Source organism: Sus scrofa, chromosome 4 (assembly GCF_054392235.1).
Source record: "Sus scrofa isolate SSC_HxYL_T2T_F1_AM1 chromosome 4, Sscrofa_HxYL_maternal_Yorkshire_Landrace_v2.0, whole genome shotgun sequence".
NCBI lineage: Eukaryota > Metazoa > Chordata > Mammalia > Artiodactyla > Suidae > Sus > Sus scrofa.
The window spans coordinates 109,250,022-109,270,814 of NC_139386.1; the positions used below are offsets into that span (position 1 = coordinate 109,250,022).

Below are 20,793 nucleotides of genomic sequence, written 5' to 3' on the forward strand. Positions count from 1 at the left end.
CTTGTCTTAGACGGAATTGGATTACAGCTGCTCTTCAGATGGTCATTCCTTTTTATTTTCTTTCCACCCACTTTCTTTTTTTTTTTTTCAGTGTTCATAAGGTTTTATTAGGACATAGTCACTATCATTCTTTTATGTATTGTCTACAGCATACCCCATGCGTCTTTACAGAAAAAGTTTTAAACTCTTATGTCCAAACCCAAACTTGTTTTTTCTTACACTAAATCCTGGTGATGCTACACAAAGGCTCCGCTCCTGGAGTTTGATGAGGGCTGCACAGTCCACATGCTTTGTTCCCAGGAGGGTATCTAACAGCCACCCACTTTCTGATGTTGGTTCTGGTTCTTGCTTCCAGAAGTGTCCTGCAAAAGCATTTGGTGAAATTTACTCCAAATAATGTGCAGCCTTTGATACCTTCTCTAATATATTAGGATGATAAAATCCCTAACGACGGAGACTGGTGAGAAGGATTAGTTTGCGTTAGTAAAATGTCTGAGTTACCAAATATTTTTCAAGAATGTCACTGTTAGTACTTTTAAGTAAATCCTGTAACTCAAGCCAGGCTCATAGAGCGCCTAGTAAAGATCCTTGGGGGAATCCTACTTTAGGAGAGAAATAAGAATGATTTGCAATTAGTGTACCAATTGTTTATGTAAATGGCATTTCTGAAATACTCGATTGTGCTTGAAAACAGTCTGTCCTCTTAAGTGTTTTAAATAGTCCCTGTGAAACCCCCTGTATGCATGCTGCTGACAGGTTATATGTGGTATAAGGACCTGTTTTTTAAGGACCTAATTCAGTCTTAGCAGCAATATCAGAAGTTCCAAGATGGTGAGATCCCTGACCCTTAACCTCGGGATTAGTTGGATGCCTGCCAGGAGCCCCACAGCACACGCGCACTTGTCTATTGTAACGTGAATTAATAAGTTTGACAAACGTCTGGCGCATTTCGCTGCATGTTTGACCAGTGTGTTACATGGAGGAGACACAGCCACCCTTCCTTGTGTAGTGTATAGGCTAGCAAGGAAGTCAAGCAATAAACACACACATACAGTTACAGTTAATTACAGTATTGAAGCTAGACTGTGTCTTTTTAGCGCTGCACCTGTGGCACATGGAGGTTCCCAGGCTAGGAGTCGAATCAGAGCTACAGCTGCCGGCCTATGCCACAGACATAGCAACTTGGGATCCGAGACGCATCTTCGACCTACACCACAGCCCACAGCAATGCTGGATTCTGAACCCACTAAGTGAGGCTGGGGATTGAACCCGCAACCTCATGGATGCTACTCAGATTTGTTTCCACTAAGCCACGATGGGAACTCCCTACTTTTTTCTTTTTTAAAATACTTTTTTTTTTTTTCTTTTTCTTTTTTGACTGCCCCGTGGCATATGGAGTTTCCAGGCCCGGGATTAGATCCAAGCTGCAGTTGCAGCCTATGCTGCACCTGCGGCAATGCCAGATCCTTAACCCACTGTGCCAGGTGGGGATTGAACCTGCATCTAGGCACTGCGGAGATGCCAATGACCCTGTTACACCACAGTGGGAACTCCTCTTTTTTAAAAAAAACTTTTTTTTTTTTTTTCTTTTTAGGGTCACAGCCGCAGCATATGGAGGTTTCTAGGCTAGAGGTTGAATTGGAGCTGTAGCTGCCCGCCTACGCCACAGCCATAGCAACTCAGGATGTGAGCTGTGTCTGCGACCTACACCACAGCTCACAGAAACACCGGATCCTTAACCCACTAAGCGAGGCCAGGGATCGAACCCACATCCTCATGGATACTAGTGGGGTTCATTACCTCTGAGCCACGATGGGAACTCCCTTTAAAAGCTTTGCACTGCGAGCTGTGGTGTAGGTCGCAGACGTGGCTCGGATCCCAAGTTGCTGTGGCTGTGGTGCAGGCTGGCAGCTGTAGCTCCAATTCCACCCTTAGCCTAGGAACCTCCATATGCTGTGGGTGCGGCCCTAAGAAGCAAACAAACCAACCAACCAAGAAAACTTTTTAAGAAAACTTTTAAATGAATGGCTTAATGAACTAGGCTGTAAATTCCATGAGGACAGGGATAGTGTCTGTACAGTTGGCCATGGTGTCCCAAACTTGTCTTTAGCTCGTTGCCTGGCACAGAGTAAATATTAAGTTGAACCGTGTGACATTGCTGTGTCTTTAGGTCACGATCGGTTGAGTATCAGCAACGTCATAGGGTCAACCTAATAGTTGCTTGGTCAGTGCATGTTGATTGTTGAATACATGTGATCGGTGAGTTCTTAGAGAGTGTCTGCATTCAACAGGGTTTTCTTTAGTCAGAGAAATGCCAGCTATAGTATTTGAAAAGGAGCCAAACTTCCAAAAGCCGAAAACTCTCGGCCCTGTGTTGCAGACCTAGAGCTTCCATGACACATCAGAGCCTTGTTTTCAGTGGGTTTTCTACGCAGCTCTTGCTGAGTTTCCCAGCCCAGGGTGGAGGCCTGTGCCTTTGGAGTCTGGAGTGCTGCTTGCAGCCTGGTGAACCTGGGGGAGAGTGCTAGAAAGCCAAGTGGGGGCAGAGATAGGAGCAGGGTGGCCTGATGAGGACAGAGGGTAGAGATACCTGTGAGCCCAGCTGACCCAGAGCTCCTGTGCCCAGGTGTTCACAGGCAGCAGGTTGTGGTGCCCGCCAGGTGCTCAGTGACCGGCAGGCACTGGCAGGCCTCCCTGGGAGCCTCCTTTGCACCTGACAGGCTGTGGGCTGGATGTCGACCCCGGCCTGGTGGAGGCAAGGGTTGAAATGAGGAGAAGGCCCAGCTGGGCCCTGCTGGGAGAGGCCAGCAGTCTGGCCCGGGGCCCACTCCCTGCCTGTGGAACTGGGAGTCAGGCCCAGTCTGGGGTTTGGACCAGAGCTTCCCACCCTCCTCTGCTAAAAGTATTTCTTTGCATCTGTTTGGATTTCACGGCCCTCTTTCCAGTTTCTATGCACAGACGTCCAATTGTGTCCCGCTGTTATGATGCTCCCTGCTTTCTCACACCCACAGGATAATTCCTTTTTCGGCTCAATTCCATTGCTATTTGTTGAGCATCCGAATATGCCAGTGCAGGGTGGGGGTGGCAAGGGAGGGCAACACTGGCCCCGCCTGAGGCAGACACTGTTGGTTACCTGCACAACAGCCAGTGTTTCTCCCCCAGGATTTGGTTTGAGTCACACTTCCCCACCCACTACTCAAGGGAACATGACTCTGCTTCCAGCTCCAGGTAAGAGCTGATTGATCTAAGCCAGTCTTGGAGGCCCATAGTCTGGACTTGGGCCCTTGACTTTGTTTTGGCCAATGAACCATGACAAGTCCACTGGGGAGGGTGGGGAATGGATTCTGGGAAAGATGCCTTCTCTCTTAAAAAGAAACACTGTGGTGCTCCTCCCACTATATTCTTGGAAATGAGGCAGCCGTTTTGTCACCATGAGGAAAGCAAATCTGTTGTGGTTGTTAGAGGGGAAAAGATGAGAAGAACCAGAGTTCTTGATGACAGACAGAGCCCCTGAAGATTGAGCAGGCTAACCTCATACTCTCTGTCCTTACTGTTTCAGCTGGAGAAATTCTAAGAAGATGCTGTAGGGAGTCCCTGGACAATGAATTAGGCATCACTTTCTTTTCTTTCTTTCTTTCTTTTTTTTTTTTTTTGTCTTTTTGCCATTTCTTGGTCCGCTCCCGCGGCATGTGGAGGTTCCCAAGCTAGGGGTCGAATTGGAGCTGTAGCCGCCAGCCTACACCAGAGCCACAGCAAGGCGGGATCCAAGCCGCGTCTGCAACCTACGCCACAGCCCACTGAGCAAGGCCAGGGATCGAACCCGCAACCTCATGGTTCCTGGTCGGATTCGTTTCCGATGCGCCACAACGGGAACTCCTAGGCACCACTTTCTTAACATAAAAGAAGCCATTTTTGGCCTAAACCCTTTGGGGGTATAAGCCTGGTCATGATGCTTGTCCTTCAATAGGATCAATCCAGTAATCGAGGATCTTAAGGGAACAAAAGAAGCAAGAACAAATGAATGTAAGATCTGTTATCAGGCAAGAGAAGTAACAATAGCAAAGATAGTACATCTTTGGTCTCAGTAACAATAGCAAAGATAATCTGTCAATTATAAAGACTCCTGGTTCTCTCCCTGGTAAAGATTAGCCTGAAGCTCTCAACCACCAGATCAAATAGAACCTAAGGGATAATGATGTTGACCTTGTCTGACCCTCGTGACTTCAGTCAACTAAAGCTTGGACTCTTGTCAACCACCTAAGCCCCTCCATGGATATGCGTGAACCCTGAGCTTAAAGCTGCCCTAATTTTGTTGTTCTGGGTGACACTGCTTTGGGAAAGACCCCAGGTGTTCTCCTTACTTGCTGCAAGTAATCAGTCCTTCTTTCTCCTGATCTTTGGCTCAGTTGTGTCTTTTGGCTCAACATCCACCAAGAGGCAAAACCCAGTTTTTCAAGTAACAGAACTGGTGTTTTCTGCTACTTGGAAGGCAGCATTTGTTAGACACTGCTTCAAAGGGGCAGGATATATTTATATAGTTTTTAATTCGTTAAAATTTTTGCTTATTTCTATTTTACTTATAAAACAGTACATTGTAGATTATCATGAAAAGGCATCCTGTTCAGAGCCAGTGCCGAGTCCTGTGGTAAGCCAGAATGGAGAGAGGTTAAGAATGTTGGTGAGAAGGACCCAGGTGAGAATACGGTAATTGGAATGGATCTTGAGGCAGGATTAGGGTTTGCGTAGGAAGAGTGAGGAGCCGGTGGCGGAACAGACCTGTGGAGACGGGAGTGGACACGGCCCTGGCAGAGAACAGGGAGATTACGTCCTGCCTAATTCCACAGGCAGATTCTCGAGCACTGCCGACGGCAGGCTTTGAAGGTGACCCTTGATTTATGCAGTGGGGAGGATTTTGGCTCCATGAGCAGAGGAGAAATGAGGAAAGTGGCCCTTGGAAGGGAGGATTAGGCAGCTGTGTACCAGGTCAACTGGAAGGAAACAAAATAAAAGCTGAGTGACCAGTTTAAGCTCCTGGAATAATTCAGTTGTAGATGGTGAGGTCTGAGTTTGAAAGCAGTGGGAAATGGAGGAAGATCTCAAAGGAAAATGGGAAAGGAAAATACCCGTTGAAAGAAGGGAGGGTTAAATGAGGGCGTGATTGGCGCTTGCATCTGGAGGATGACTGGTGATGACCTGGGAAATGACGTAAAATGGAAATTTGGAAGAGGGGACTGATTTTAGGAAGATGCTGTCGGTTTTTTGCCACTGGGGTTTCGAGGTCATGGTGGAAGCTCTAAGTAGTGAGACCTTGAATTCATTTGAAAATAGGGCCTCCAGGAGTTTCCACTGTGGTGCGGTGGGATTGGTGGTGTCTCTGCAGCACCAGGACATAGGTTTGATCCCCGGCCTGGTACAGTGGGTTAAAGGATCTGGCGTTGCCGCAGCAGTGGCGTAGGTTACAACTGCAGCTTGGATCTGGTCCCTGGCCTGGGAACTCCATATCCCATAGGGTCGGAAAAAAAAAAGAGGCTAGGCTAGGATGAGAGGTCAGAGCTTAAGATGATGTGGCAGAGACAACAGCTCTGCAGAGATACACACACTCCTCAAATTTTTGCAGATTCGGTGGGGCTCTGTCACTAATGTGAGCCAATAAAGTGGGTGAGGAAGTCACAGGTATCATCTCCTGGCCAAGGCAGTCAGCAGCCTGGATTGCTTCATTTTCTTCTCCCAGGCATCCTCGAGGCCAAGGCCAAGGGCCGGGAGTGTGGCCACAAGGGGAGGAGGGGGGTCCTTCCAGCATCAGACTGGGACTGCTCCGCCTTTAGCTGGGGAATCCTTGAGGAGGGCAGGTCTGGAGCTGTAACTGGGTGGCATGCCAACTGCTCTTTGTGTGATCTGGTGATCCGTGGTCTTCAGGTTACACTTTTTACCTACTCAGACGTGATATGCTCAGAGATCTGTGTTGAGGTGGCCAGATCTTGCTGGCCGACATTCCTTCTCTGTGGCTCTGGGTGTTTCTGGAGGGTGCGTTTACTCCCCTTCCCCAGCAAGGCCCAGGGAGGGGAATCCTGTCCACCAGCCATACCAGCGAGATGGCTGCTCTCCCCACTGGTCACCAGGATGTCAGTGGCTTGCAGTGGGGAATGTTTGGGTAACGGGTACCCACCGGTGAACTTCGTGAGCATCTCAATCATCCAGCTAAAGCCGGAACTTCAGGGTAAAGTTCCAGACCTCTAGACTAGACTGAGAACGATGGCGCTCCTTGGTGGCCCAGTGGGTTTGGGATCCAGCATTGTCACTGCGGAGGCTCAGGTCACTGTTGTGGTGTGGCTTGGGTTCCAGCCCTGGCCTGGGAACTTCTGCATTACCACCCTATGGCCAAAAAAAAAAAAAAAAAAAAAAAAAAGCATGAGGTTCATAAGCCCATCTTTTATTTAACCTTTCCCAGTCTCAAGATTCAACTGTGCCTTTTCTTAAAGGCTCAGGATTGCAGGGCTCGGCCCTTGGAGCGTGCGCTTTATTCAGTGCTGTGTGCATTTGGCCTGGCTGACTTGCATTATTTTCCTAAGGGCAGAGGCCCCAACGCAGTGCTGGGAGGTGTTTGGCATCTGGTTTTCATCAGGCAGCGAGTAAAAGTGCAGATGCTGAATCTGATCCTGCGTTAAACAAAGCAGAGTTAGACACAAAGGAAGGGCCTTTGTGCAGCGCTGCTCCTGCTCCGATGTGCTCTCTGCCGTGTCCCACTTCTCCTCTCACTGAGAACTTTGACTCCGCAGTTACTCGGAAGAAACCCTTTCAGACTGGGGACAGTTGGCCTGGGCCACTTGGGCTTCTCTTTATGATTTGAAAATTTAAAGACAGGGTGGGACTGTTTCTCTGTCTCTTGAAGGGTTGGTGGTTTTATTTTTCCCTCGTTCTCAACAAAACAGGGCTGTCATAAATATTTGTCCCTGTCGTCCTGGTCAGGGCTCTTTTTACCCGCTGTCCTCCCTGCTGCCTTGGACGGGCCCAGAAGGGCCAAGTCTAGTCCCAGGAGGAGGATGACATAGGAGTTGTCTCTCAGCCTGGCCTTCCCTTTGTCCACCTGTCCATTGCCTTGTCCACCCGTCTGTCCACCATTCAGTAAGTATTCGTTCCTGAACCAGCAGTATGATTTGGAGCAAGTTACCTCACTGCTCTAAGCTCCTGTGTCCTTACCTGAAAACCACAGGAGCTACTCCCTTGGGTTACTGGGGTTAAATGGAACCATCAGGGAGAGTCTTAGTGCAGGAAGTGCTCCGTAGGGGTAGTTGTCTTTGTTGTCCAGACCAGGCCGCCACCCTAGCCTGCACATGGCCGTAGGTTGCCTTTTAGACGTATCTGGTCATTTGGAGATTGGATTTAGGCCACAGTAGGTATTGCTGAGCCATAAAGTTGCGACCTTTGGACCACGTTGTCACCTCCCTCAGGATAGCATGCTGTTCTTGCTTAAGTCTTGGTGAGGCCATTGTCGCCGGGCTCCAGGAATTCCTGAGCCTTTGACCAAGTGCCCTGATTTCTGGGTGCTCCCCAGCCTTGGCGCCCTCTCACTTGGAGAGCATCGGCAGCTCTGGGGGCTCCTCGCCCTGCCGTCTGGGCGGTGCTGCCTGGGTCTGTCCTGCCCTGCAGCTTCTCCTGTTTTGCCACCTGCCACACCTCTGCCTCTGCCACCCCCCGCGTGTAAACCACTGTTAGGCTGCCCTTCTCCATCTCCTCCAGCCCTGTTCCTCTCGGCGCTGCCGTCCTCTTGTCTGTGCTTAAGGGTTTCCCTTGTCCTTCGTGCTCTTGCAGTACTTTAGGGAGCACTGTTGAGACCTCTGCACACTGTGCTGGGTGCCGCCGGAGGACCTCTTCTGGCCCTGTGAGTGTGAGGGCAAGGGGGAAGTTAGAGTGTCCTGGGGAGAGGGACTGGTTTGTCATTGACTGGCGGGCCAGGAGATCGTGGCCTTACCTGAGCTGGTGTTGTGACCGGAAAAACTTGGCTTCACCTCTCTTGATGGGTGTTGTGCCCAAAGACACAAGCACGCCAGAGAGCAGGAGGAGGAAGAGCAGGAGGAGGAAGGCTTCGTGCCTTCACCAGGGATCTTTCCCAAAGCAGCGTCTCCCGGAATAGCAAAATTAGGGAAGTTGTAAGCCAAGGGAACACGCCTCTTGATGAAGCAGCTTGAGCAGAGGAGAACTGAGGGTAGAGCTGAGACAGAGGTGGACGGGGTCCAGGCTTTAGTTGACTGAGATCTGGAGTCTGTCCTTCACCTGGGTGGGGGCCTTATTTCCTGCAGAACAGCTCCAAGGCCTGTCTCGGAGTGTTGTGTATTGAGGAGGTCTGTCTAATTGCTCAGCTATTGTTTCTTGACTGCTTTGTTCCTGTGTACCCTCACTTCCCTTAAGATAATCATTGAATACTGAGACCTGTTCAGGGCATGCTCTGTGGCCAGGCTGAGATGCCAAAATGGCTTAGGCCAAAAATGGCTTCTCTTATGTCAAGAAAGCCTCGCCTGGTTTTCTTTCTCTGGGGACCCCTACCCCCATCTGCTTACAGTATCACAGGCAAGAAACAGAGGCATCTAACAGGCAGGAGGATGCTGCCGGGCTTTCCTGCTGGTGGCAGTGGTCCATGACCTGAGGGACCTGCAGATTTGTTCCCAGCTTCCTTTGTTGCAGTGTAGCTGTCGACCTCCCTGGTTTTTCACCCTGACAGCTCCCTTGATTCTGCCTCTGGCGATGGTAGTTTCCTGCAGCTGCTCTTCAACGGCCACTTTCTGCCTCTTTCCACCTCTCTTCAGTGAACCGAGTGAACCTTTGCTATTTATGAGCCAAAACTAACCCTGTCTTGGCTGGAAAGTGTTTTTTGGGCAAAGAGAAACTTTTTAAAGTAAAATTAGACATAGTGAAAAATGGGCACCGTGAATTTCCAAGCCTTTTAAAGTTTCCAGAAGTCCTTTGGATCCAACCTCTTTTTGACCCCCTACCCCACTGAAGTCTCCTTACCTCTCAAGATAATGACAGTGGCATTTAACCAGCAGTTGGGCAAGGAAGGCTCTGTCCTGGCGCCTGTGGGAAGTGACAGGGAACTGCTGGCGCTTGTGTTCATGGGACAGAGCCCAAGGGCTCAAACGGTGGGAACAAACCCCAGTGTGTCATAAAGGAGAGCTTGTCCTGCTCCAGCTCAGCTCTGTGTTTAAGCTGACAACTGGGCAGGGAGACGATGCAGCTGTGGGAAAGCACTTCTGTGACCCCTCGTTAAGGTAAAGGAAATGAGAGGCCCGGAGGCCACAGCCAGGCTGGCCTTGAGCAAAATGACCCAGTGCCGGGCCCTTGCCACCGGCCTCTGTGCTGTCCCAGTCTCAGCCCCGCTCCCAGCAGCCACATCTATGAGCTTCCACCCCCCCCCACCCCCCAATCCCTGTCCCTCTCCTGCCCCCAAGGCTGTGGCCTTTGTCCCTCCCACTCCGCAGTGTTCAGCTCCTTGGCTCCTCCAGCTCCTCCCTCACCCGGGCTGGTTTGAAGGCTTTGGGATCAGCAGAGTCGCTCAGTGTAAGTGAGGAAGCAGAAGCCAGCACACATGGAACCCCCACTTTGTTCCAGGTCTGTATGTTCGCTCACATTCTCTGATTTCATCCTCAGAGTTTCCAGCAGGGGACTGTGACTAGCCTCTCCACAGATGGCCCTGTCGAGGCTCAGCAGGATTATGTGGTTTGTCCAAGTCACCACTTCTTTGAGCTCTAGTTAAGGAAGAGGAGCCCCTTATTGTTGTAACTCACTTCATTGTGGTAATATTTACAGACAGTGCAATTTGCCAATTTTAAGGGCGCTGGCGGCGGTTTGCTGTTGCTTTGTTGACAAATCTAAGCAGTTGTGGAACCACCATCAGAATCAAATAGAGACAGCGGTCCCATCACCCCCAAAAGGTCCAGGCCCAGTGACCACTGATCAGATTTCTGTTACTCCAGTTCTGCACTGTCCAGAATGTGGTCCACCTGGAGTCCTGCAGTAAGAATCCTTTTGACTCTGACTCCTCTCACTCAGCATAATGCTGGTAAAAGTCATTCATGGGGTTGTATGTATCTGGTTCATTCCTTTTTATTGCTGAGTAGTTTTCCATCGTGTGGTTACGTCATCATTAGTTTCTCCACTCCCCAGCCCCTGGACATTTGCTTTGTCGCCAGTTTCAGGCTGTTATGACTAAAGCTGCTCTGCTGTGAGTGAGTCCTTGTGTGGATATAGGTTTTCTCCTCTTTTTTTTTTCCTTTTTCTTTTTTTGTCTTGTTAGGGCTGCACCCGTGGCGTATGGAAGTTCCCAGGCTAGCAGGTGAATCAGAGTTGCAGCTTCCTGCCTACACCACAGCCATAGCAACACCAGCTCTGAGATGCATCTGCAACCTGTACCACAGCTCACGGCAGGGCTGGATCCTTACCCACTGAGCGAGGCCAGGGATCAAACCTGCGTCCTTATGGATACTAGTCAGGTTTGTTTCCACTGAGCCAGATGGGAACTCCCATAGTTCTTTCCTTTTGAGTTATCACTAGGAGCGCGACTGCTGGGCCATGGGGTGAGTGTGTGTTTAACTTTGTAAGAAGCTGCCAGATTGTTTCCCAAAGGGATACACATCCCGCCATCTGAGTATGAAGGGGACCTGATACATGTGACTTCCAGTCTCGGGCCTTTCCAGTCATACCGTAGTGTCGCTCACTGCTGAGGTCACAGTTAGTCTCGTTAACAGATCTCGAGCCCGCCCTTTTAACAGGGGCTGTCCGGAGAGGTTTCAGTGTTTGGAGCCAGTTGATGCTGGAGAGGTTTCTTCCAGGTGCCCTCCAGCCAGTCAGGGCAGCCTTCCTCGATGGCCAGCTGGGCCGTGGGTGTTCTCCTTTGCTGCCTTTCCCTTTGGCCTTCACCTCCGTTCACAATTCAGAGTCAGATTCTTGCTGCTGTGACTGGGACCGTCTGGCGGTGTGGACACTGGAACATCCCACGCCTGTGCTGCTCGCTTCCCCGGCCATCACAGCCCCTCGTGAGGATGGCTCCAGGCCAGAGCTGGCGTTGGAGGCGCCCTCTCCCCAGCGGAGCAGGAGCCAGTGGGAGCCGCGGGTGGGCTGGGCGCTGGCGGCGGTTTGCTGTTGTCTGGGTGGCTGTGGGGCAGCGCTGCTTCCTCTCGGGGCTGGGGCTCGCTCGGGTCGCCCCTGAACAGGCGCCCAGAGGCGGCAGTTTCCGGGTTGTTTTCCTTTCTGGGCTGAGGTTTTACAGGACCCATAAGGACCTGGGCGTGTGCACTTTGCCCTGGCAGCACCTCGGGGGACGTGGGAGGAGGGGTCTGAGCACCTGCAGTCGGGTGTGCGGTTTTCTTTGTGCGTGGCAGCATTTGCTGAGTGGCGTTCTTTGGTAGCCGTCCAGATGGAAGGCGCATGGGTCCTCCCTTCTAAAGCAGTGATGTCAGGAGGGAGAGTGGGCAGCTCTCTGTCCGGCAGCACATGGGCCTCGGAGGGGCCTCGTCAAAGCAGGACCGAGGGTTTGGGGAAATCGGAGCCCACTGCTGACGGAGCCCGCCTGCTGGGCCAGAAAGGGCCCTGCCCTCGGAGTGGGAAGCCCCTGGCTGTTGCCCTTTCCCTGACTCTGACTGGCTAGATGACCTGGGATGAATCACTGGCTCTCTGGCCCCGAGCTTCCTCACTGCCAGGTGGGAACAACATCCCTGTTGCTCAGGGATTTGGATGCCAGCTGCCTGCCCACAGAGAAGCTTCCTGAGGTGTGAAGGCGTTTTTTTTTTTTTTTTTTTAATTTTTTTATTATAGTTGATTTAATGTATTAATTGTTCTGTCAATTTCTGCTGTACAGCATAATGACCCAGTCATATATCTAGACATGCTCTCTTTCTCCTATTATCATGTTCCATCACGAGTGACTGGACATAGTTCCTCTGCTGTACAGCAGGACCTCATTGTCTGTCCATTCTAAATGAAAGCGTTTGCATTAACTCTTGCATTAACCCCAAACTGCCAGTCCCTCCCACTCCTTCCCCCTCAGCAACCACAAGTCTGGTGTTCATGTCTGTGATTCTGTTTCTGTTCTGTAGATAGGTTCATCTGTGCCGTATTTTAGATTCCACATCTAAGTGATATCATATGGTATTTGTCTTTCTCTTTCTGACTTACTTCACTTAGTATGAGACTCTCTGGTTCCATCCATGTTGCTGCAAATGGCCTGATCTTGTTCTTTTTTTTATGGCTGAGTAGTATTTTGTACCATATCTTCTTAATCCATTCATCTGTCGATGGATATTTAAGTTGTTTCCATGTCTTGGCTATTGTGAATAGTGCTCCTATGAACATAGGGGTGCACGTATCTTTTTGAGTGAAAGTTCTGTGTGGGTATATGCCCAGGAGTGGGATTCCTGGATCAAATGGTATTTCTACATTTAGTTTTCTGAGGAAACTCCATACTGTTTTCCATAGTGGTTGTACCAATTTACATTCCTGCCAACAGTTCAGGAGTTTCCCTTTTCTCCACACCCTCTCTCCAGTATTTGTTATTTGTAGTCTTATGAATGATGGCCATTCTGACTGGTGTGAGGTAGTATCTCATTGTAGTTTTGATTTGCATTTCTCTAATAGCAGTGTTTAGCATTTTTACATGAGCCTCTTGGCTATTCGTCTGTGTTCTTTGGAAAAGTATCTATTTAGGTCCTCTTCCCATTTTTCACTTGGGTTGTTTGTTTGTTTGTTTGTTTGTTTTTTGCTGTTGAGTTGTGTGAGTTGTCTCTCTTTTTTGAAGATTCAGCCCTTGTCAGTTGCATTGTTTGTAACTATTTTCTCCCATTCCATTGATTGTCTTTTAGCTTTTTTTTAATGGTTTCCTTTGCTGTGCAAAAGCTTGCAAGTTTGATTAGGTCCCATTGGTTTATTTTTGTTTTTCTTTCTATTGCTTTTGGGCAACTGACCTAAGAAAACATTTGTACAGTTGATGTCAGAGAATGTTTTGCCTGTGTTCTCTTCTGGAGTTTTATGGTGTCTTATGTTTAAGTCTAAGCCGTTTTGAATTTATTTTGTACATGGTGTGAGGGTGTGTTCTAGTATAATTGTTGAAAGCCCTTCCTGCATCCATGACCTGGCCTCAGCCCCCTTGTCTTCCTTTCTCCACTCCCCTGGACTGCTGCTCAGCGCCCCCTGGAGGACCAGGCAGAGATGGGCACCCCTGGAGCAGGCCAGCCCCAGGCAACAACGTCCACTGAGAATGGTCGGCCTTCAAGCAGGAGGCCTGGAAACTTCCTGCTTGCTCCCTCAGACTGGCAGGAAGAGCTGCACAAAAGAGGGCAGAGCCACTGACAAGGACACAAAGGACTGCAGAGGAAGGAGTCAGGGTTCCTGAAGGTCACGCTATGAATGTCCATCCAGATGAGATCTCAGTGACTCAGGGGCGTGAACAGAAACGTGGCTGGGAGGGGAGTTGCTTTAGAAGAGGGAGCTGCTGAGGAGGGAAGGGAGCGCTGATCTGGGAGTCTGGAGACCAGGCTTCTCTAAGCCCTTTTGTCAGGAACTGGTTGTGTCACCTGGGGCAGGTTGAGCTCATCTTCCTCTTCTGTAAATGAGGGGTGGGACGGGATGGTGGACTCCGGAGCCCACTGCATTTGGGGAATGAGCCTCTGCAGAGGACCTGGCGCCACGGCTCCGGCCCCTCTGACTCTTCACACTGTGCTTTCCCGACTGAGACATGCAGACAGCGTAGTCTGCAGCCTTTGTCACTGGCTGGTAGATCTCTGTGGTTAATGAATAATTGCTTCAGGGGCAGAGGTGGGGGAGTGAGGACTGCGAGTGAAGGTGGGTGGGACACAGAGGTTCCACCAAGGGGAGATGATTTCAGGCAGCTACGTGCTGAGGAACTGAAAACGACTTTGCGAGGCAGTTTTTGCCACGGGCTCGCTGGCAGGTGGCCCCGGTGGCCCCCTGCTGACACCTGCCACCCTGAGCCCAGCTGGAGCCGTGATTGATGACACTGCAGTGCGGCCTCTGCCCCTGCGCTGCCCTGCGCCTGCCGCTGCCACACCCTGCCCTTCAGGACACTTCAGATACCCTGCGTCCCAGTTCTAAACTGAGGGCTGTAATTCCACAGTTGGGGCGTTTCCTCTTCCATGTTTTCTCATCCGCATGAGCTAATTTGTGTCCTCCTACTGGTGTGACAGGAGATTTTAGCTCTCTCTTAGGTCAAATTTTGCTCTGCCCAGAATCCCACTCCATGTTTCTTTGGGGTTTGTCTTTTACATCCCAGGCAGACCAACTCCATGGCCCGGACCCCAGCCCCTTGGCATGGGTGGGGGTGGGGGCTCAGGTCCTCCCTGCTTGGAGGCATCCAGAATTCTAATATGATTCATCATGTTTGCAGTTTTCCTCAAAAGCATGCAGTGTGACCGCTTATCCTGACTGAAGGCATTCCAGACCTAAAAGCTGAAGGACCTTTTTTTTTTTTTTCACTAAAAAAATTTGTATTATGTAACAGGTGATTCTTGCACATAGTAACACATTTGGGAGTGTGCAAACAAATGTTCTGTAATTCAGAGTAAAATTTTATGGAACAAAAACTTGAGTGATTTTTAATGGTGATCAGTCATACTTTTAAAATCATCAATCAATCATTGATCCTTCTATCAATTGAACTTTTAAATCCGATGACCTTTTCTGAGGGGCTGTGGTGTTGTAAATGGTCATCAGAAACACTGATTTGGGAGCTCCCGTCGTGGGGCAGTGGTTAATGAATCCGACTAGGAACCATGAAGTTACGAGTTCAATCTCTGACTTGCTCAGTGGGTTAAGGATCTGGCGTTGCCGTGAGCTGTGGTGCAGGTCGCAGACGTGGCTTGGATCTGGCGTGGCCACAGGCTGGCGGCTACAGCTCCGATTAGACCCCCTAGCCTGGGAACCTCCATATGCTGAGGGAGCGGCCCTAGAAAAGGCAAAAAGACCCCCCCCCCAAAAAAAAGACAAAAAAGAAAGAAAGACTGATTTGATAAGTCGTGTTCCTAACTCTCCTGACTTAAATCACGATGCAATTTGAAAGCCCCTCTCCCAGCTTCCTTCTGTCCTCTGCTGCCTGCAGCTCCAGGCTCTGCCCTCCTGAAGGCTGCCTTCCTTCCACTCTCACGGGGGCTCCTCTTCCGCGCATTTTCTTTGCTCCGGCTTTTGCTGCTGTTTTTCCTTGGTTTAATTTTTTTGTTGTGGAAAATTTCAAATACAAGCTGCAGTGGAGGAGAAGGACAATGAACCCCATGTATCCATTTCCCAGTTCCGACAATTACCAGCTCATGGACAGTCTTGGTTTATTGGTGCCCTCGCTTGCTTCTCTGTACTTCCTGTGTTGTTTTCCCGAAGATCCAGGGAGCACTTGGTGTTACTGAGAATTCTTGTCTAGTAAGCTGCATTTATTAGTGGTGTATTTTCCCATTTAAAATTACTTTTCAGAATAACACGAGGAGGTAACATGTCATCCCCCCTCAGATTGGTGACCATGTAGTAGCTGAGCGATACCAGGATTTGACAAAGACATGGACTAGAAAGAATGCCTGAACACGGACCTTGGGAATATGAAACTGGTGCCCCAGTGTTGCAGAGCAATTTGGGCAATGTCTCATGTGACTGAAATACCCCTAGGTGAGCATTGGCAAGAATATTTATTGCAGTGAAGTGTTGGAAAACACTGGAAAGTTCCTCAACAGGAAAATGACTTTAAAAATTGGAATGCATAAAGTGAATATTCTTAACAATGGACTGTGGTCTGCAGCAGTCAAAATGAATTCACTAGAGTGACACATGTCAACAAGGATTACTCCAGAATGTTTTGTCAAGTAAGAGATGCAAAACAGTGCATGCAGTGTGATGTCCTTTTTTTTTTTTTTTTTTTTGGTCTTTTTAGGACCACACCCACAGCATATGGAAGTTCCCAGGTTGGGGGTCGAATCGGGCTGCAGCTGCCAGCCACAGCCACACGGAGTCTGAGCTGTGTCTTCAACCTACACCACAGCTCACGGCAACACTGGATCCTTAACCCACTGAGCGAGGCCAGGGATCGAACCTGTGTCCTCATAGATGCTAATTGGGTTTGTTACCACTGAGCCACGACGGAAACTCTAAGTGTGGTGCCATTTTAAATAGTTTTAACCCATTTGGAAACTCTTAAGTTGTTTTCGGACATATGTAGCAAAAGCATAAAAATGCATGAGAGTGATAAATACCAGGTTCAGGATGTTATTTCTGAGGCAAGTAGGGGTAATAGAATTGGCAATGGGGTGAAATCAGGACTTGATCCATGTCTCAGATGCGTCCTTTCTTGAAAAAAAAATCTATACAAATGTGGCAGACTGTGAGGATTTGACAGTCCTGGATGTGTACAGGTGTTTGTTATTCTTTATGTTTTTCTGTGGGAGTTCCCTGGGGGCCTAGTGGTTAGGACTCAGCGCTTTCACTGGTGTGGCCTGGGTTCAGTCCCTGCCCTGAGACCTTAGATCCCACATCAAGTCACTGCATGCTGTGGCCAAAAAAACCCTTTTCTGTATGTTCTAAATACTTTCTCATTTAAGAATTCATTTAAGAAATGTATAATTGTTCTTCATCTTCTGAAGAACCTGAGAGGGTCACTGTACCACATGCTGTCAGCATCTAAATCGAAGCCAAGAAACGTGTCCAATCCTGAGAAAATGCTTATCTTCTCTGTCACCTAATGACATCTGATGAGATTACACTCTAAGGTTAAGGGGTTCCTGGAAGTCCATGAGTCCACGTGTTTTTCCAACACTTCTATTGATATTTAGAAAAAGCCAAATAAGGAAGCTCTAATGATTTGACTTAACAAGCTTGGAGAAGAAGCTTTTGTGTTGTATTTTCTTTTTCCTGTTGGGAAGGTGAGGACAGTGTGAGGGCAGGAGGCTGGGCATCCTGCCTTGCCTGTGTGTGGACTGCTCCTAGATGCAGCTTCTTGCCTTTCATCTGCATTAGGCTAACACCTGCCTCCAGACCTGAGGTTTGCAGTTGAATAGGGTGGACAGGCCTTGGAAGGGGGCGGTTTAGATAACGAGGAGGGATTGACGAGATGTGGCAGGACGTAGGGCTCGTCTTAGGCAAGACAAACCCTTCAAGCCTCTCCGTCCCTGCTTCTGCTCACCATCTCCGTGCACACTCCCCTTCCAGCCGGAGCCCACACCAGCCCTCTGTGGGCACTCACCCTTTGTCCTCCAGCCTCTGGCTTTGCATGTGCTTTGTCTTCTCATGGGGCATGAATGCCTCTTCACACCCGTTCCTGGGCTGCCTGCCCAGCTCCTGCCAAGACTCAGTTCAAGGTGATCTCCTGTGACACCTTCCCTGACTCCCTAGGCTGACCCTCCTCGCCCAGTCCCTGTACACTTGTCTCCTTGTCTGCATGGTGCTTAATTCCGTGCTCATCTCCCTACCTTTGACTTTTTTCCTGGGCTGGGCTGCAGGTGGAGTGGTTCCGAGCACAGGTGCCATGTGTGCCCTGGGCAGCTTGCTTAACCTTTTGGTGCTGCCACATTTATCTGCCAGTGGTGATACGGATGGCACCTCCCTCCTGTTGTCAGGCTTTAATGTTGTCACATGTACAAGGCATTCAGAGCAGAGCTTGGCAAGACTGAGCGCAGTGAGAATTAGCTGGTGTTACTACCAGCCTTTGCATGTTTCCGCACCCTCTTCACTCATCCTGTCCTGCCCTCCCTTCCTCCTCTTTCTTTCCCTTCTTGTTTAGCCCTTCAGCACTGGAAGATGAAAAACAATGGAAGCAAAATCTACAGGTAGGATGACTCTTGGCGGCCGTGGGGGGAAACGCACATTTTGGCAGGACTGGTGGGCATGTTTTGGGGGAGTGAGATTAGATGGGTGAGGGAATGGACCCAGAATTTGAAAGCCTTGAATACCAAGAGGAGGAGTTTGGGCTTGAAGGGATTGGAAAGTGGAGTCAGCCCCTGGGCCATTGCTCCCTTACTGGGAAGTTACTGGGTGGACTGGCTGGGCCGGAGGGAGAGAGTAGTGGTAAGGAGCCAAGTTTTGAAATGTGCTGAAGGCTTTTAAGATGGAAGGTAGCCTGGAGAGGCCGGTGATGGCAGCAGAGGACTAGGAGAGGTTCTGGTGAGGCAGGAGCAGGGCCCAGGTGAAGGGGTGGGGGGGACCCCGAGCTGCAGTCTATGGAGCCGAGATTTCTTGACAGTTAGACTGCAGGAAGCCATGAAAAGAGGGGAGAGAGCAGAAGTCACACATTTTCTAAGGAAATTTATTTTTTTCTTTTTAGTATATATGGAATGGCTTAGGAGTTGGCATTAGATTGATAGTTGAGAATACCCACTGTGGGTGCCAGCAAGAGACACCGTGATCGCATGTATTTCCGGGCAGGACAAGAGCAGGGAAGTAACATGCCCAGGTATTCTGGGCAGTTCTCTGGCTGGGTTAGGTGTTAGAGGAGTCCACCCTCGACCTTGCTGCATTCTTCTAATGTGGGTGGTTTTTTTGTTTTTTGTATTTTTCTAGGGCTGCACCCGCAGCACATGGAAGTTCCCAGGCTAGGGGTCAAATCAGAGCTGCAGCTGCTGGTCTACGCCACAGCCACAGCTAGGCCAGATCAGAGCCACATCTTTGACCAACACCACAGCTCACGGCAACGCCGGATCCTTAACCTGCTGAACAAGGTCAGGGGTTGAACCCATGTCCTCATGGACACCAGTCAGGCTGGTCACCGTTGAGCCCCAACAGGAGCTCCCTCTTCTAATGTGTTTTGATGAAGGTCATACTTCTCCAGACAGTTTCAAGTTATTTACGTGACTTTAAAACAGAGGGGCATCAAGTATGTCAGTGGTGAGGATGACAGGGAACAGCTGGTGGTCTGGGTCTTGTTAGGATGGAACAGGGCTTCGTGCTGGTTCCGAATCCAGCTGCTCAGGTGTGGAAAGGGAAAGCTGTGGGAAGGTTCTAGCTGGCAGGTGGCGACCATGCGATGTAGCCACCAAACAAAGCTGTCTGGTTTGCACTGAAGGAGAAGGTGTGTTGAGAACCGGGGGTGAGGTTGGGGGGTGGGGGGGCGGTCTGCTTGCTCCATGCTGCTCAGGTCACACGTGGGCAACGACCCGAAGTTCTGGGCAACACACTTGGAGGGACGGAGAGAAAACTGGAGCCTGTTCATAAGAAGCAGGGCAAGGAAGTGAGTCCATATCACGCACAGCCACGAAAGGTCTCCGGCTGTTCAGCCTGGAGAGGAGAAGCTGCAGACCTTCTAGATGGTGAACCTCTGTGGGGGCCGGAGTTGTCCTCTCCATCTCTCTGGAGCATGAGTGCCTGCTCCATTGTCCAGTGCTTGAATGTGCTCGGTTACTGTTACTCTTATTTATCCGAGTGGATAAATAAGAGACTGGGCCTGGAGTTCCTGCCGTGGCACAGAGGATTAACAATCTGACTGCAGTGGCTGGAGTTGCTGTGGAGGTGTGGGTTCGATCCCAGGCCAGTGCAGTGGGTTAAGGATCCAGCATTGCCACAGCTGGCAGCATAGGTCGCAGCTGTGGTTCGGATTCACTCCCAGGTCCGGGAACTTCCTTGGGTGCAGCCATAAAAAAGAGAGAGAGAGAGAGAGACTGATCTTGTATCCAGGACACTGGAATCCAGTTTCAGTTCAAAGTGAAGAACCTTCCAATCGAACTTCCCCACCTGGGCTGCCGTCAGCGACGATGTGGGGAGAATGTCTAGCCGGGAGTCATGTTTGGTGGGCGGTGAGACCAGTGGGCCCTGGGAGTCGATCATTGTTTACGTGAGTCAGGACTTTTTGGTGGAGGAGAGTAAGGGCGAGAAGGTAAAAAAAATCTGTGATCACCGAGGGTGGCCAGGAGCGAGTAGATTGTAAATGAATCTGCTGGCAGATTTACTTATAAGGGTACCCCCCCCAACAACGCTTTTTATAATTTCTAGATAAAGTGCCCTAATTTGAAATAGCATGGAGTAAAATTTAAGTTAATAGTGTGAATTGCAGTCCCATCTGCTCAGCTTCATGGCCCAGTAGATCTGCAGAGCCATTTGTCACAATTTGTTTTAAAGCCAGGAAGAAAAATACTCCTGGATGCTGTCCAGAACGTCTCGTGGAGATGCTGTCTTTGGAACGTGGGAGGGGCGGGTGGTGAGAAGGCTACCCGCTTGGGCAGAAGGAGGGCCATGTGCTGGGAGGCAAGGGACAGGGCTTCCACTTTCCTTTGCTGGCTTGCTGGTGATGTGGGGGGAGTCGGGCAACCCCTGAGGCCTCAGCGCCTGGTGTGGAAGGCCCGGCCGACTGCAGCTTCTCCACGTCAGGAAGGGCCGGGTGACTGTTCATTCTTTTCTTCATTCAGCTAATATTTTTGAGCTTCTGTTATGTGCCAGCACCATTCTCGAAGCTGGGGATTCAGCAGTGTGACTGCTTTTTCTAGTCCTCAGACCTCGGATGCGAGCATCTCCATCCATTGCACTAAAGTGACTGGAGAGCAGCGTTTCCTGCAGGCGTGAGAACCATATGCAGGAATGCTGTTCGGAGCACAGGGAAAGTTGTCACCAGCCATCCTGCCTGTGTGCTGGAAGCCTAAAGGGGAACTTGGGCCGACTCAGAGGTGTGTGAACATCCAGCCACGAAGGCTAGGATAGCAGAGCAGAGCTTTTAGAAGGAGTCATAAACCTGTGGCGGGGCCTTCTTCCCAGGAAGGATGACTGTGGAGTGGGGCTCTCAGTAGGACAAGGGATCCCACTTTATATGGGAGGAGGCTGAAGGAAGGCTCAGAG

The 20,793-nt window shown here is 50.0% G+C and overlaps 1 protein-coding gene and 1 long non-coding RNA gene across 20 annotated transcripts in view; one reads left to right on the plus strand and one right to left on the minus strand.

The window, feature by feature from the left end:
• Positions 1-20,793, plus strand: part of IGSF3 (immunoglobulin superfamily member 3) — a 174,278-nt gene that overhangs the window by 79,407 nt on the left and 74,078 nt on the right. The gene's annotated exons all lie outside the window — the stretch shown is intronic.
• Positions 72-6,407, minus strand: LOC146404176 (uncharacterized). The gene is made up of 2 exons (XR_014844445.1): positions 1,930-6,407; positions 72-1,530 (listed from the first exon to the last, which is right to left on the minus strand). It is a non-coding gene; the product is annotated as an uncharacterized LOC146404176 (long non-coding RNA).